At 38.7% G+C, this 17,218-nt stretch overlaps 1 protein-coding gene across 7 annotated transcripts in view; it reads right to left on the bottom strand.

Moving 5' to 3' along the window:
• RNF152 (ring finger protein 152) overlaps nucleotides 1-3,550 on the bottom strand; it is a 44,738-nt gene extending 41,188 nt beyond the window's left edge. For 3 of the 7 annotated variants that reach the window (XR_009154353.1, XM_058176572.1, XM_058176568.1), the window contains exons 1-2: nucleotides 3,424-3,537; nucleotides 1,638-1,758 (exon numbers count right to left, since the gene is read on the bottom strand). The gene's annotated coding sequence lies outside the window, so the exon portion shown is untranslated. Of the gene's footprint in view, nucleotides 1-1,637; nucleotides 1,759-3,412 lie in introns of all 7 variants that reach the window. The other 4 variants (XM_058176571.1, XM_058176569.1, XR_009154354.1 and 1 more) reach the window with 3 other exon arrangements.
• Between the last annotated feature and the right edge of the window lie 13,668 nt (nucleotides 3,551-17,218).

Here is a 17,218-nt window from a genome sequence, read left to right as displayed (position 1 = left end):
CTAAATCAAATTGCTGACTTTTGTTGGTTCGTTTTTTTAAAAAATTGCATTCACAACATTCTAAGAATGTTAATATGAACAAAGTGATTTTTTTCTAAATATGGGGCTTGTGCGCTAATGTCTCACACTTTTTTATCAGCATATACCAAGTAGTCTGTGTAATTTTCTTCCAGCATTACCCAAATAAATTCCCATTTTAAGTCATTTTCCAAACCACAAGGATTTCTTAGGTGAGCCTTATGCATTTTAATACTAGCTGGGTAGAAACAATGGTTGACAGATTGTACCCAAAAGTTTTCTCTCTCCTGGCTTTACTTGACAGCTGTAGAAATGTCACCTTGGAAAAGCAGCAGCTGTTACAAATTATCCACTTAGCTGAGCAATCCCCGGAGTTTTAAAAAAAATTATTGTAAATGAAGGCAAAAGACAGGAGAGGAGTCCACCACCTCCTTTTTTTGTTGCTCTTTCGTTTCATATTAGTCAGTGTTCTAGAGAGTTAAGAATAATAGTCTTATAAACAAATTTCAAAACATTCTTTTCCTAGAAAGGTTCTCATTGCACAACAATAATTAAAGAAACCAAAACAAAGTCACTTTGTGTTTATCCTCAATGACAAGCTCAACACTTAAATGAAATCAGTGACAGATTTGATCATAATCCCTCTAAGTAGTATGTTATTTTTCATTCTTTCAAGGTTCTTCGGGCAAGCCTATTACCTCAGCCGGAGTTTAAAGATTTGGGGGGGAGGGATAGCATAGTTGGCAAACTTGAATTTTTTTAAAAAAGAAAATTTTATGGAGTACCTTTTTTGTTTTTTGTTTAATGACTAAAATTCTGTCATGCAGAAGTGTCACTTTGAAAGAGGACAAGGACAAAATAAGAGACCATGGTTTATAGAGTTAATGGAAACAGAAACTTGTGAGTGAAAAAAACTTAACAGCTATATATATATACATACATACATACATACATACACACACACATCTATCCTCTGCTACAAATTAATCAAAAACAACCCTTATGTTCTCGACCTCCACAACCTCAGCAACTGTAAACCACTGCGTTCATATCTTTTACCAGTTTTCAAACATTTTCCAAACGGTGAATAGCTTCCAAAGTCACTGAATTGCATATTAGATCCAAATATTACAGCTATTGTGAAAACTTGACATTTTATCCCTACTTGTTTTCCTAATAATCTGTTTTTTTAAAAAAAATCAGCCTGTAATAGTAACCAACCAAAATTGGTTGTTATAAACAGATGAATCATGGTACAAAACATGCTTTTTCTTAGTTATTGTCCCCAAATTATTTTCAAAATAATTTCAAAATTTTTTCTTCAAAAATTTTCCTCAAAAATTATAGCAGTCCACAACTGAATAATCAAAAATCTACCTCCTTCGGCAGGGATTTAAAATGAACAACCAACTAGTTTCCACTTCAGTTTCATTTGCTTTTGTATCAGTGTGTAAATCAACTCCAGGGCTCCGCACTTCTCACTTTAAAAAAAAAAAATCAAAGCGATGCAACCACAGACGGAAAACAGAGTTCAACAAAGTGGCCATGCACAGACAATGCTCCAGCGACGGCAGCTTTCACACAGCAACAGATATCGAACGTATTTTTTGTGGCATTACCTGAATCTCTCATTGTGTCTCATCCATCCCTTTCTGCCTGATATTGAGCAGGAAACGTTCAGCTGCTTGCAGGCAGGAGGCGACAAGCATGAGGCACAGTTGTGACAGCGCTTTGTTCTGCCTGCAGTGTATTACAGGAAGCCAGGGTTAGACAGCAGCAGCAGCAGCAACCAACAAATTAGGCAATCTGAGTGGCCTTTTCACCAGGATATGCCCATATTTGGGAGCCAGAGGGGCACAGGAATGAGGAATATTCTCTTGCTTACAAAGATACCTCAAATCTCCTTCACCAGCAGACCCAGGAACAGGCAAGCTATGGTTATTACAGACGATGTGGCCAGAATATAGTTACTTGTCTGCATGCATATGCATATATATATATATATATATATATTATATTATATATATAATTATCATGGGCCAACTTGCATAATCAGATGTTCTGCAATCATCATCACTCTCTAGCAACCTAAGCTACGGTTTCCCTTAAAAAAAAAAGATGCAAAGGGGGGGGAGGGGAGGTTTCTGAAACAAAAGCCCTGTCCCTCCCCAGCATAAGGGACAAACACACAATACTCCCCCTTTTGGGTTGACCCGCAATGCTCAGCCACCCCAGGCTCTCTGTTCTTGTGCCTTGCCCTTGCAGCGATCACTTCAGCCTGTCAAGCAGGATCGGCCAAACGAAAAAGACCTAGACATCTGTCTCTTCTCTTCCTATCTCCTCCTCCAGAAGAAAGGGGGGGGGGAATTCTGGCTGGAGATAGAAAAGAGAAACAGACAACCTCCCCATCCTCCTCCTCCCCCCACCCCAAGCTGCAGCTGGGTCTTTTATAGGCAGCTTACTTGCTTTCCTTTCCAAACACCCCCCCCAAAACAAAAACAACAACAACAACAGCGAAAGCTTTCTCAAAAAGGGAGAAGAGATGCTTTAGCATCTTCCCTGCCTGCAAAGAGACTAAGTGAAGAGAAAGATTATCTTTTCACAGCTCCGGGCTGCAACCGAGGCTTTCGCAGGAATACAAAGCTTTTCTCCGCACCAAGTCCCTTCTCCGAGACCCCTCTGGGTAGTAATTCAGACTCCCCCCCCACCTTAGTTTATAGACTCCTGCAAGCTTTACCGGAGTCCCTTTTATTTAATCAGCTGCGTTTTAGCATTCCACCTCCCTTCCTCTCCAGCCTATGAAACATTAAAAAAAAACAACCTGAACTACACAAATTAGGTTCAGTTTCTCTCCCTATAAAAAAAAAAATGATGACGACGACGACCAATTCGCCTACTACACATATTTACAAAATCCTCCAAGACATTCTCTATCAGAAGTGAGTCCTTTAAACTTAAAGACCTCCCAACCCGCTTCCTCGACGCGCGTGCAACAGTTTGACTGCAGAGGCGAAGGGGTTAAACCTGGGGGGCGGGAAGCGGTGTGCAGAAAGAGTTCAAGACGCCACACTCTTGTCCCAGCATTACAGCATATATCTATATATCTATCTATATATGTATTACACAAACAGACTCAGCGCGTGTGCGCAGACAGACGGCTCCCCGGGTGCGCCTGCCTGCCTGTCTGTCTGCCCGCCTGTGAAAATATTCCATCTCAGGTTAATTTCCCTCGTGTCCCACATAGAGCTGCGCCCCCCCGCCGCCGCCGCCGCCGCCGCCGCGCGCTATCCCGCAACTCTGAGCCGAAACCAGCTCGGTAGGGAGAAGCGGCTTGCGGTCTTTTATTTATTTATTTTTATTTATTTATTTAAAGAGAAATAAATAAGCCCCGCACGTTTTGCTTACATGGCTCCTCCCCATCCTCGCAGCCTGCAGCCTTGCGCGCCCTCCCTGCTCCACCGTCGGCGGCTAATTGAAGACCAAAGCGGTGGGTGGCGGGGTAGCAGGCGGGGGAGGAGAATGAGCTCCAAATGTTAAGACGAGCCACGGGGAGGCGTGGCGGGAAAGCTCCGCCCCCCTTGAGGAGAGGGGCTTTGTATTATTATTATCATTATTTTGCACCTCCCGAGTGTCCAAAAATCCCTCCTCTTCCTCTCTTCCTCTCCGAATTCCCCTTTGCGCGCGATATGTTTGCAAAAGCGAGGCCGACGACGCTGTCGCTGCAAGTAAAAACGCCGGCGTTAACCGAGTGAAGCAGGCGGGAATGTCAAAGCGTCTCGGGAGTGTCGGCTTCACACGACCCACATGGTGGTTTATGGCATATGGTGGTTTAGAGTCCACTTCTTCAGATGCGTGGGGTTATTCTGGGTTATCTTCAGTGCGCGCCCGCCCGCCCCCTCAGGTAGGGGTGGGAGGGGGTGAGACTGCTCCAGGAAAAACACAAGCTTTTGATACTAAAAACAACAACAGCAACAACTCTGTATTTTTCCAAGGAATACATTAGATGCGATTCGGGCCTAAGAGCGGAGCCCGGGAGGTCCACGGGAAATTAATGTCATGATTCAATTGGATTTCATCTCCCAAATGCATAAACTGAGTTTTGCTGTTTCTTTTTTATTTTTTGTCCCGTTTGACATGCCATTTTACTGCTAGCCTGTCATGACAGCTAGAAATTCAACAGGTGATTTTTATTTTTTTTTACTGCAGAAGTAAAAGTGTAAAGCTGCATTCGGTGCTGCAACAGGAAACATTTAAAAAAAAACTTAGAAATACTAGCCGGCATGTCTCCTGGGTTTTTCAGTGCTGGCTGAGCTGCAGTAAAGTTTATTGTAGTGCCAGCGTCCTTGCTCACCCTTCACGCAGTTCTCCTCTGCAAGTCACATACTTCTGATTTCCAGCTGGTTCCTGGCTTGAACTGATTTCTTGCTGTTTTCCTTTTAATCCCTAATTAGCTGTATTTGCAACAAGAAATGCAACAAGAGCCATTGATCTTCATTATCTCCATTCTAAAAAAAGCGGCTACCTTTTGAATTTCAGGTAGCTTACACACCATCACGGTATATAAAGGATCTCCTTGGCCCTGCCAGAACCAACTTTTTACTTAGTTTTAATTGATTTTAAATTGTATTAATCTATTTATGATTTTATAGTTTAGGGTTTTATATCGGTCATTTGACCGTTTTTAGTTTTAAATTGGCCGGTTAAATATTTCATTTTAAATGTATTTTAAATTTATTGTGTACCTATGTGTTTTAATAAGGCTGTACACCGCCCTGAGTCCTTCGGGAGAAGGGCAGTCTAGAAATCTAATAAATAAATAAATAAATAAATAAATAAACCATTCCAGCAGCCTGGAAATTCTCAGTAATTGGCACATCACTTAATTTTAAACATTACAACTAGGTCTCTGAAAATCTCCTCTTGTTATATCTTTGCCTTAAATTAAGCAAAGCACAATGCTTAATATCCAGAAAAATAAATCCATTATTTAACTGTTTCAAATAACTTTTTAAATTACTGTTTCAAAATATTAAACTACGCAAGTGTATTAAAATTATGATTGTTAAACATGCAATCATTTTTGATGCTAGCAGAAGATGCTATGCACATCTGTGTGGAAAGTAAGGCTCATTATCTTCATTGGGACTTATTCTATGTATATACACAGATTCAGAAGGAGAGAGATCAAACAGATATAGTAGGGAACATAAAACCAGATTGGATTTGTTTATATGAATGAGGGGGAAAAAGCAGGACATCTGGAAAGATAACAGTTGCATCAACATATCATATGAAAGGGGCAACTGATATTGACGTATATGGACTGGAAATTAAGAAAAAAGGTACAGAGTTTAAAACAATTGCATTGGTGCCTTGATACTACCCACGCTTTGTAAATATGTTAAAGTATACCTATTTCAGAAAATATTCTGAGAGATGGTTCACTGGGCATAATGGGTATTGCTTGCATCAGTCCATACTGATGTATTGCATGCTTCCAATGACTTCATCGGGTCTGTTTGAGTCATTTATCATAGTTCACTCTGAACTCATCTCTGATTTGTGTACCTGTCTAATCCATGTGATAAATTGCCTCTTAAGTTTATAACCCCCTTATTGCTGTACAGCAGAGTTTCCAGAAAATTTCATATACAGGCCATAGTATAAAAAAATAACCTTGGATTATATTTGCTATTTTCTTCATAAAGATAAGAATAGGCAACTTTTTAATTCCCAAAATGAACAAGGACTAGGGATGGGGTGCTCAGTTGGTAAGTGACAAGGTGTGAATCAATCTAGTTAATTCCTGCATATACTTTCACAGACTTTCACATACTTATGATACATAGACAACCAAGGATCACAATATAAACTACTGATTAGAGAGTCTTCTTCCCTCAACTTCACAAGTCTCTTACTCACTCTTCTCCATGGATAGTGCACTATGATTACCTTACTGTGAGCCCTAACTTTGAAGACAGGTAGCCCTTGAGTTACGACCACAATTGAGCCCAAAATTTGTTGCTAAGTGAAACATTTGTTAAGTGAGTGTGCCCCATTTTACGACTACTTGCCACAGTTGTTAAGTGAATCATTTGTTAAGTTAGTAACACAGTTGTTGTTAAGTGAATCTGGATTCCTCATTGACTTTGCTTGTCAGAAGATTGCAAAAGGTGATCACATGATCCCGGGACACTGCAACCCTCATAAATATGAATCATTTGCCAAGCATCTGAATTTTGACCATGGGGATGCTGCAATGATCGTAAGTGTGAAAAATGTCATAAGTCACTTTTTTCAGTGCTGTTGTAACTTTGGTCACTAAATGAACTGTTGTAGGTCGAGGACTACCTATAGTATTACTATTGCAAGCAAGCATAGTGTCAAGCTGCTTTTCCTCTGTAGATATCTATTAACTAAAAAATTGAAGAATTAATTTAATGTAAAGCAGTGTTTCTCAACTCAGCAGCTTTAAGATGTACTCTATGAACTTCAATTCCCAGAATTCCCCAACCAGCAATGCTGGGAGTTGAGGTCCACACATCTTAAAGCTAATGAGGTTGAGAAACACTAGTCTAAAGCAGAGGTGGGCATCACATACGGTAACAACTGGTTCTCCCACAATCGAAAATGTGAGTGTGCGCATGCCTTCTACGCATGCGTGCAGCATCGAAAAAACAGTGATGTGATAGTGCCAGGGCGGATGGGCGGGCCCAGCCGCTGGTCGGAACTACCGGTTCGCCCAAACCAGTCTGAATCGGCAGCCGCCCATCACTGAAAAGCTTGGATGTTTCTTTAGGGATTCAGCAACCCAGAGTCTCATCTCAACAATATTCCTCAATCTAGTATACTCTCCAGATATGATGAATTACAACCAACCGAATGTATTACACTTTGATTTACAAATGCTAAAGTATATCACATCTAGAAAGTACTGGATCATACTGGATTGTACAGAAAGTACTGTGGGCTTATAAACTAAGAAATGTAGATGGTAAAAGCCTACCTGGATTGCTTTCTCAAGCAAGAATTGGAGGCAATCAGAGACCAAATGTATATTTGTTTTCACATTTCAGACAGAAGTGCTGCAGATCAGTGGTGGGATTCAGCCAGTTCGCACCACTTCAGGAGAACCGGTTGTTAACTTTCTGAGCAGTTTGGCAAACTGGTTGTTGGAAGAAATCATTAGGGCAGAGAACCGGGTTGTTAAATTACTTGAATCCCAGCACTGCTGCAGATAAATACGAAACAAGTAATTTGTGCAGCATTCTTATTTTGGAAAGATAAGGAAAAGTTTTTGATACAATATTTGATTAACACCTACCCCAAATTCACAAATTTTCAGTTAAAACCATTCCGCCAACTGGTACCAGAGAGCAGATATTACTGAAAATACCATATCTGTCTTTGGAATCGTGGAAAAAATCCTTCTGAGGTTATTGGTCTGAGATGAGTCATTTGCATACTGTATGTGATGTTATAGGCAAATAGTGATAAACAAATACTTGTGTATCAACTTCGCATTATAATAAAATTAACTATATGCCTAAACAAATTTTTGCTATGATAGGGTTATATTTTTCACCTATTTGATGCTATTTTCTGAAAGGAGGGGGGGGGGCTAATGCTATTTTGTAAGATTTATCCATTATTTAACAGTTGAAGACAAGAACCTCTAATACATTATTCTATATAACCCCTTCTTCTTAAATAAAATAAACTATACTGAAGTTTGGGTTGTATAGGATATAATGTTTTGCTTTTCATAATCAAATTTTAATTTGCTATCACAGGGGTTCTCCATTTTTTCTGCATTATTATTTTTAAAAGTATTGTTAATGTATTGTTTTGATACAGTGATATTTGTACAGTATTAATTGAAGATTATTAACAATTTAATTGTTAGATAAGTTAAACTATTGAGGATAAAAAAGAGTTATTATAATAATTTTAATTACAGTTTTTGATGTCAGGATCGTATGTGGGTATTTTTTTTTATTATCCAGAATTGTATACATCTAAAAGTATGAAGATTGCATCAAAATATGTAGGTTAAAGGTTTTGGTCTTCAGCCAATTAATTAATGGTAGGGTATTCATTGTAATGTTAATGTTTTGTAAACGTTGATAAAGGGGAAAAAAATAGATTAAAAAATAAATTTAACTATTAAAATACCAAAAATAAAGGAAAAAGACTATTAGGTTTCTAATTTCTTTGTTTTTGTGCATCTCCTAATTTACAATGTTTATAACTTTTGGGCTCCCTTAGAAACTTACGATTATACTTGCCATGATTATAAATGATTACATTTGATTATATTATAAATATAATTAAAAATTATTATATTTCATTATATCATGATTATAACTGATTACATTTGATATTAATCATGATTATGAATGATTATACCGGTATTTGCCATGCTACATGATGTATTGTATATATGGAAAATCATTCTTGCTTAAATTTAGTTAAACTTCTATTATATGGAGAGTATACTGTTCAGAAAAGGATCAGTGTAGCTGGGTTTAGTTTATATTTTTAATAATATCTTTGTATTTGGTCAAAATACAAAATTGTTTGTATAGGATTTTATTGATGATATGTGTTTGAACCTTGTGCTTTGATGTGGCCTATAGGCTACTCAATAAAGCTATCTATCTATCCAATAATATTTTTGAAAATACTTGATCAAATTATAATGGAACCAGAATTTTTTTTATACTTGATATAAGAAAAGTATCAGAAAGAGAGACTATATTTTTAAAAGGTACATATTAGGAAAAAAATAATTGAGCCCTGGTATGTTTACCTATATTTTTACAAGTCTAGAAGGGCCAATTTCTTAAATTTTTAGAGAACTTAAGAAAAAGCTTATTCGTCCTAACAATTTGTCATCACACTTCATAACTCAATATGTCTTTCATGAACATGAACTCCAGTACCTTCATTTTTAGCTGCTATAGGTTGGAACGATGGAGTAACAATCCAGAAATAATGGGCAACAACCTTTTCCTTATAGTATGATCTTTGGAACAGACAGACACACAAAGATAGTGGCTTTTCTTTTAAGAGATACCAGTTTCTAAAGTTGTATCAGTTGCACTGATCAGATATGATTGCATGCCATAAAATCTGCTGAAGAAATCAACATGTATTATAGACTGACTGGCAACGTCAGCAAAATGCTGCAATCTATTTCTGCTTTCCCCTGTCAAGAAGCAATCCGAGCTCAAGTTGGATGTTAACCTGTGGAAAAGAGAAGTATTTTCTTTCACAGGTTTCCCACAGATTGAGAAATATTTTGAGCTTTTTAGTTAGAGGTCCCTTACTTATTAGATAGCAATGGCTGTATGCCTGATTCTTATTTTAAGTATAACCACCACCCCCATATTGGCTGACAGTGGATCCATAAACAGCTACACATAGTACACGTAATCCTCGACTTACAACCATTTGTTTAGTGACCAAAATTTCAATAGCACTAAGAAAAGTGACTTATGACTGTTTTTCACATTACGACCATTGCAGACTCCCCATGGTCATGTGATCAAAATTTGGACGCTTGGCAACTGGTTCATATTTATGAGGGTTGCAGTCTCAGCCTCATGTTGCAAACTTCTGACAAGCAAAGTCAATGAGGAATCCAGATTTGCCCTATAGCCATGTTATTAACGGCAGTGATTCACTTAACAACTGTGGCAAGAAAGGTCATAAAATGGAGCAAAAGTCACTGAACAATTGTCTCACCTAACTCTCACTTAGCAGTGGAAATTTGGGGCTCAATTGTCGTAAGCCGAGGACTATCAATAACATAAGTCCTTCCACCAAGGAGGATGTTTATGCTCCTATGATGCTTCCTTTCCAAATAAAGAACCGGGCAGGCTGATGTTGTATGGTATGTCATAAAAATCCTTCGTTGCTTCCAGGTTTGTATCTCAGGATAAGAAAGGTAAACTGGAGGTCTTTGGGTGGTTGCTACTACCATCATGCAATTGCCATATGCATTTCTCCCCTTGGTTACTGCTTGTAAAGCATCTATCCCGGCCATTTGCTTGGAAGTTGAAGGTGAGTTATTTAAAGGAATTTGCTCTTACAAATTAATATTGCTCAGGTGGGGCAGCGAATGGACTTTCCTTCATGATCAAGGAGCCTACCAGACAAGTCCAGCCAATTTATTTTGGCACCGGATTGTGCCAGTGATCATATATACAGAAAGCATTTTCCCCTTTCCTGTAGTAAAATCCAGTTATATAATGACCAGTTTGATGCCCTTTCAAACTACAAATACAAAAGCTTGTATTAAAAACCAGCTGCCTGCAGAAGCTCATTCATTCTGTCAAGCAGCAAGAACCGCTTAGATAGATCACCTTCCTTGTAGATGATTCCAACAGCTCTTTTCCCTCAGGAATATTATTTCAAGCTCTTACAAATTCCACAAGGGTGAATCAAAAACACATACGTAACTGTGTGTTAAGCAAAAGTTAAGAGACCATATTTGGGGATGATAGCCGTGCTTAGCACAACGGCAAGAATTTGCTAAGCTGTTATGAGGGAAAGTATGAGTCCCAAGAACATTCAAAACGGGAAGAAAGTGAGAGAAATCTTAATACCGCTCGTGTTAAGAGCCATCTCAGAGCTGCCCAATATACATTATTTCCACACACCACATTTCAGCATTTTAACTAACTGCCTGGGTAAAGATCTCAGGCAGCTTCCAAAGTTTTAAAAGGCTAGGCACCACATCACAGCCTGACAGGGAGAATAAACATTTTAAGATAGTGAGGAAACATGCCAAGAATGTTCCTCCAGGCCATTTCCTTGACTTGTTTATGTTGCATATTCAAGGCTCCTAACAGTATGGGATGGCCGATGTGTTGTGCTATACTATGCAATACAGTCCTATATGTGAGAAGGGAAGTCGCAGCCTTAAAGGCATTTCAGTTGTTTTTCCTCCAAACTAATCACCAAGGAGGTGGTGGGTGAGGGACAAGAATGTAGCAATAAACAACATCCCCTCACACCACCACTCCACAGCAATAAGTCATGCAATTTCCCCAAGCTGCTATTAATTCCAGGGAAGGTGGAGTAAGCTTGTGCCGGTACTTACAGAATTTGCCTTTCAAGGAGTCTCAGGGAGCCTTTCTAATTAGCAGGGGAGAAAACAATAAGAACATTTCTAATTTGATGGTCTCTCTCTGCAAGTTAATAAAAAGAGAAAACAAAAACAGCAAATGAGCCATTAGATAACCAGTTTTGGTAAAAGAGGACTAGGTAGCCATTTTTTACCTGCAAAAAAACAGAAAGGGAAAAAAAGGAATTTTGCAGAAGACTGGGATAATCCTTTTTAATGCAAGCAGATTATGACCCTAAAGGAAAATGGAGAATCGTCTTTAGATCTCTTGCTCCTGTTGTTTTGACTCCTGGCACAGTCTTCTCCTTTTTTATTAGTTTATTTTTTATGTTCCAGAAACAGCTGCCCTTGCAAGTTGCTGCTTGCTAGAGACCAATATTTCTTGGGCCTGTTCAGCCATACCAATCACCAGAAAGATTGCTGAGAGTAAGCCACTTCCTGCTTTCCTTTTGTTATAGAGATAAATTCACAGTTGACAGACCTCTTTGTACTTCAAGCGATCTTTCTGTCAATGAAGCTTTAGCTTGGTGTTTCTCAAACTCGAAGACCTTTAAGATGTGTGGACTCCAACTCCCAGAATTCCCCAGCAGGTAGTATGCTGGCTGAGGAATTCTGGGAGTTGGAGTCAACACATTTTAAAATTGCCAAGTTTGAGAAACACTGTTATACTATAGAAGGTTGCCTATGCTCTTGAAGGTAAACTGACAGTCAAGTATCACAACTAAAACTTGGTCAAACTCTTAATGCTTCAAAAAAATTAATCTATCTTCTGCTTCTTGGTTTGGATCAGTGTTGTGCTTCTGACTGATACAGGAATAAAAAAAAATAAGCACACGGCCAAAAATAGACTTCCATCTGTCCACCCTATTGCCCCAAGTAGGCAGCCAATAATAGTCATGGTAGTTTCAGATGCAATCTGCTCACCGTATTTCCTGCAGTCTCTGATTTGCTTTGTTGACAAAAGGGAATACAAAAAGTGTTTTTCCTAGCTTAATCCCCTCATGTTTCCATAACCATGAACAATAATCCACAAACAGACCCAATGTTTCTTTTGTTTTCCAATTTTTCTCATCTGTTATGCCAGATAATAAATAAGCTATGTGTGAAGAGATTCAACAATTCTCTGCAAAACAGATTGATGCTTAGCCTTTTATAGGCCCATAATCTCAGGATGCATTGCATACATTTGTTTACTACTTTATTTTAAATCCATGTATTTCTACTGTTTCTTAATTGGAAGGCACAGAAAAAATCAAGTATCCATAAAATATTGAGCATCATCAGTTATTAAAATAGAAATCTAGAAAAATTAAGAAAAAAATTGAACAACCAAAGGCTACTTCTTTTGAGGGTTATGCTAATTTATGTAGTAATAATGTTCCATTTCTATTGGCAACAATAGAAATAATGTGGGATGCATCAGCCCTGTCCACCAAATTGTGTCTTTAATGATATGGAATAGAGCAGTGGTTCTCAACCTTTATAGTGCTGCGACCCCTTTAATACAATTCCCCATGATGTGGCGACCCCAACCATAAAATTATTTTCGTTTTGAATTTATCGCGCGTATTGGTTAGCGATCTGAACTGCTTACAATTGCCTTGAGGACGGAGGCATAAAAGCGGAGACTCCTCCCTTATTAAGTTCCCATCACCAATCTCTTTCCACTTATGACTGTATGACTATAACTTGTTGCTGGCAATCCTTATGATTTATATTGATATATTGATCATCAATTGTGTTGTAAATGTTGTACCTTGATGAACGTATCTTTTCTTTTATGTACACTGAGAGCATATGCACCAAGACAAATTCCTTGTGTGTCCAATCACACTTGGCCAATAAAAATTCTATTCTATTCTATTCTATTCTATTCTATTCTATTCTATTCTATTCTATTCTATCGCACCTGAAGCCAGATTAGGCTAGCGATTGGGAGTGATTGCAGCTGGCTTGAGAGGGAGATATCAGAGCAAAGATTTCTCTCTTTTTTAATTCATCGCGCCTGAAGCCGAATTCGGCTAGCGATTTGAAGAGCCTGCAGCTGGCTTGTGGAGTCAACCATTGGAGCGTGATTCTTCGACTCGCAAGTATAGTTCCCATATTTCCGATGGTCTTAGGCGACCCCTGGCAAATCGTCATTCGACCCCCAACGGGGTCCCGACCCACAGGTTGAGAACAGCTGGAATAGAGGAAAGCTCACCTGGTGTCCTATTTCAGTCCCTGTTATGCTGCCATTATGTACATAAAAGGGTTAAAAGTGGAGTAACAAAAGGACACACTAATTATCTATACTATTGTTTCCAGTGGCCCTGAAACCTGCCTTCTGATAGAAGATAGCTATACAGATAAGATAATGTAAATTCTTGTCTGTTTCTTATGCCTGCTTTTTGTCTCATTTTGCTAGTTAATTGTTTTTTATGTTCGTTGATATTTAATAAATAAACTTTTTTCCCTTTTTTTGCTACCTGATTTCAGTGGTGTTAGTGCTTGTTCTTGATCTGGATTTCATGATCGTTTGAAGGTATGCTAGATACAAACTCAACTGGAAATTACCCACAATAATTTTCCAGCTTTTCTCCTATTTATACTAGTAATCATGCTTGAACAAACAAATTGCCTTTACATTTAAATCAATGGAAAAAGAGAAAGAAATAGGATTTTTTTTTAAAAAAAATCTCTAGATGCCGCTGTGAAACTTGGGTCTGTAAGTAAGAAGACAGGAATTGATTCTAAGTGTTCTTTTATCTAGGTGACCTATAATCAAAAAATTTGGTTGTCTGTCTTTTTCCCAAATTGCCCACAGTGTATCTATGGGCTTTTGAACAGAATTGCATGTTCCTGAGCTTCATCCATAGGTTGGTTGTTCCTAGTGAATCCTTCAGAGGTTGTTGGTTGTTGTTGCTGTTTTTAGATAGCTGGTTCGTGTTATTTCTTCAGATTTCAGTAGATAGCAACTCCAGGATTAGCATGGGCATGGATAGACACAACTAACACAGCATCAAGTTTGTTTTAAAGATATTAATTTTTATTCTGTCTCATTATTGCTACAGTGCTAAATAATAGGATAAAGTGAACATTTTTGTATGAATATTAGTCATCCACCTGTAGGAAATTAGCATCAGTGGTGGGATTCAAGTAATTTAACAACCGGTTCTCTGCTCTAATAATTTATTCCAACAACCAGTTTGCCAAACTGCTAAGGGACATTGGCATTCCCATTTTGTGAAGCAGTACTTAATTTCATAGTTTAAAGCAGCACTGTCTCATTTATGAAACATGCACAGTAGTTATGCATATGGCTTTATTATTTTTAGCACTGAGATTGCAATGAGTTACATCGTCAAGTTCACATTGCTAAAGCAAATAAGACTTTTAATTCTTATATGTTGTGTTCAATGCAAGTGCAGGCTATAGCTAATAATAAACCAATTGATTAGTTGTGGAAAGTCATAGAAATATAAATAGATAAAAACTCATTGCATGACTTCACTTTGTAATCAAAGCCCCCTTTTAAAATTATCCTCAGTCTTTAGTGTGTGCGTGGGAAGGGGGTGTTGCAGACTATACTGTATATACACTGGTAAAATCAGTACAGGTAATCCTCAATTTACACAAGTTACAACGGCCATGAAAAAAGTGAGTTATGACCATTTTTCACACTTACTGTTGTGTCTGTGCCCCCTGAGCCGGGCCCCCTGCCAGAAAGTGACTCACAAAGTGAGGGGGAAGGGCCATCAGGACTCACCTCTGGAGCATCGGCTTCCCTGGCTCAGCTCCAGGAGCCAGAGGCAGGCCAGATGGAGGAGATAACGAGGCCACCATCCCCTAACTCTTCCCCCACCCAGGCCACGCCTCCAGACCCGGCTGATTGCAGTCAGGCCTGGCTGGACCCTAGGTTTCGTAGGCAGGAGAGGAAGGAACAACAAAAGCAGGGGTGGGGCAGGCCTAGGAAGTGCTGAGTCACAGAGCCACACCACACAGAGTATAAAAGCAGCCCTGGCTGCTCTTCTGCTCCGTGACGAGCAAAAATTGAGCTGAACTATTTGACTCGTGGAGAAGTGAGCTGAACTCTTTGACTCATGGAGAATTGAGCTGAACATTCGTCCTGGACTGCTGACTTCCTGGTTGCCTGGCAACCCCAAGATAAAAGGGAGACTTTGGCAGGCAGCTGCAGATTCCCTGCCAGGACTGTTAGCAGCCTTGAACTCAATTACTGTCTCGTTTAGCCAGCTCGCGTGGCTGAGGCCGGGAGGGGACAGAACACTTACGATGTTTGTTGCATCTCCATGGTCACATCAATTCAGACTCTTGGCAACTGACTCATATTTATGACGGTTGCAGTGTCCTAGTGTCATGTGATCCCCTTTTGCGACCTGATAAGCAAAGTCAATGAGGAAGCCAGATTCACTTAACAACTGTGTTACTAACTGAACAACTGCAGTGATTCATTTAACAACTGTGGCAAGAGAGGTTGTAAAATGAAACAAAACTCACTTAACCACTGTCTTGCTTAGCAACAGAAATCTGGGACTCAATTGCCATTGTAAATCAAGAACTTAACTGCATGTATCTTTATGGGAGAAGCTCAGATATATTAATACCTTCAATATGTGAGAACTTGTTTCAGCCATATTGACTTTGGGTAAAGTTAGTTCTACATTTTCATACTGTTCTGTTTTTCATTGTTCCATCTCTCAGTATACCAAGCCCTAAAAATAGTTTCCAGGATTTCTCTTGTACAGGTTTCAGGCATGCTGGAAAATTATAGGAAAAAGCCAGGAAGGAAGATCAGTGACATTTCCTATCACCACTACTGTTGCTACTCTAGGCTACATAAAATAGTCCACAACATGGAGAGAAGATATCTTCAGATCAGACATGCTTCTGAAGATAACACCAGAAACAGGATAGGCTGTGTATTCAAAAGAGTCAGGCTCTTTTCTGTGGAATGGAGAGAGCTAGGTTCCTTCTTTTGCTTAATCAACCCAAAATTAAAAAGGAGATAAGCTACTCCTTATAACCATTTGTCTGAAGTGCTAAAAGGTTTGCTGCCTAAGTAGGGGGTTGGACTAGAAGACCTCCAAGATCCCTTCCAACTCTGTTATTCTATTCTATTCTATTCTATTCTATTCTATTCTATTCTATTCTATTCTATTCTGTGTGATCAACATGCAATTGTTTGGGAGCAGATTTGATCACAGTTCTGGGATTGCCCATTTAATTGTTCCTTCTACTCCTCCCTTCCTTCTTTTTTCTGACAAGAGTTCACTGACCAGCTTATAGATAATGCTAGGCAAAGAAAGAAGGCAAAAAAGCAACCAGTTTGTGTGGAATTTTCATATTGAATTTATTTTAAGATATATTCATTCAGAAACAATTATTGTAATTTCCACAAAAATAAAAGTGGAGTTAGATTGGGACTATCTACCTAGACTATTTTCAGGTAACAAATCATCCGTGGGCAGTTTCAAGGAACTTAGTTTCTCCTCATAGGATTATTTATGTTTAAGTAAGACTCAGGCAGTCTGGTTTAAAGTCCTCCAACAGAAAATGTCTTCAGATAGACAGCTGGGCAGAATTCACTCTGATAAATTTGTTTCCAAAATATTGTACAGTTGTAAATAAGATATCTCAGAGACATTTAAAATCTCCAGGTATCTCTCTCCAAACAGCAGAATAGCTTCCAGCCCTGTCAATGAATTTCATAGAAGAGGGGACTGCATAACAATGTTTTGAATGCCTGCAGAGGTATAAATTACGAAAGAAGTAACACGAAATGTAAACTAGTTGTCTTAATGCAATATGAAACTTTGGGGAGTTGTGATTATAAATTCTGACTCCAAACTCTCAGTGGCCTGAGAGTCATTAATCTATTCTGGTTCTATTTTCTCATCCATGAACAAGATAACTTAATGCCTGCCTTACTTACAGGTGCAGTGTGGATTCATTAATGTTCTGATTCTTTCCCCTTCAAGTAATATCAATGTTGTCTCATATATATTCTTTCCTTTCCTCCCCAGGATGAGCCTGTTTAAATTTGCTCTTTTTAGTATTTTTATAATT

This window comes from Ahaetulla prasina, chromosome 3 (genome assembly GCF_028640845.1).
Source record: "Ahaetulla prasina isolate Xishuangbanna chromosome 3, ASM2864084v1, whole genome shotgun sequence".
In the NCBI taxonomy this organism is placed as follows: Eukaryota; Metazoa; Chordata; class Lepidosauria; order Squamata; family Colubridae; genus Ahaetulla; species Ahaetulla prasina.
This window is presented reverse-complemented; position numbering and strand designations above follow the sequence as displayed.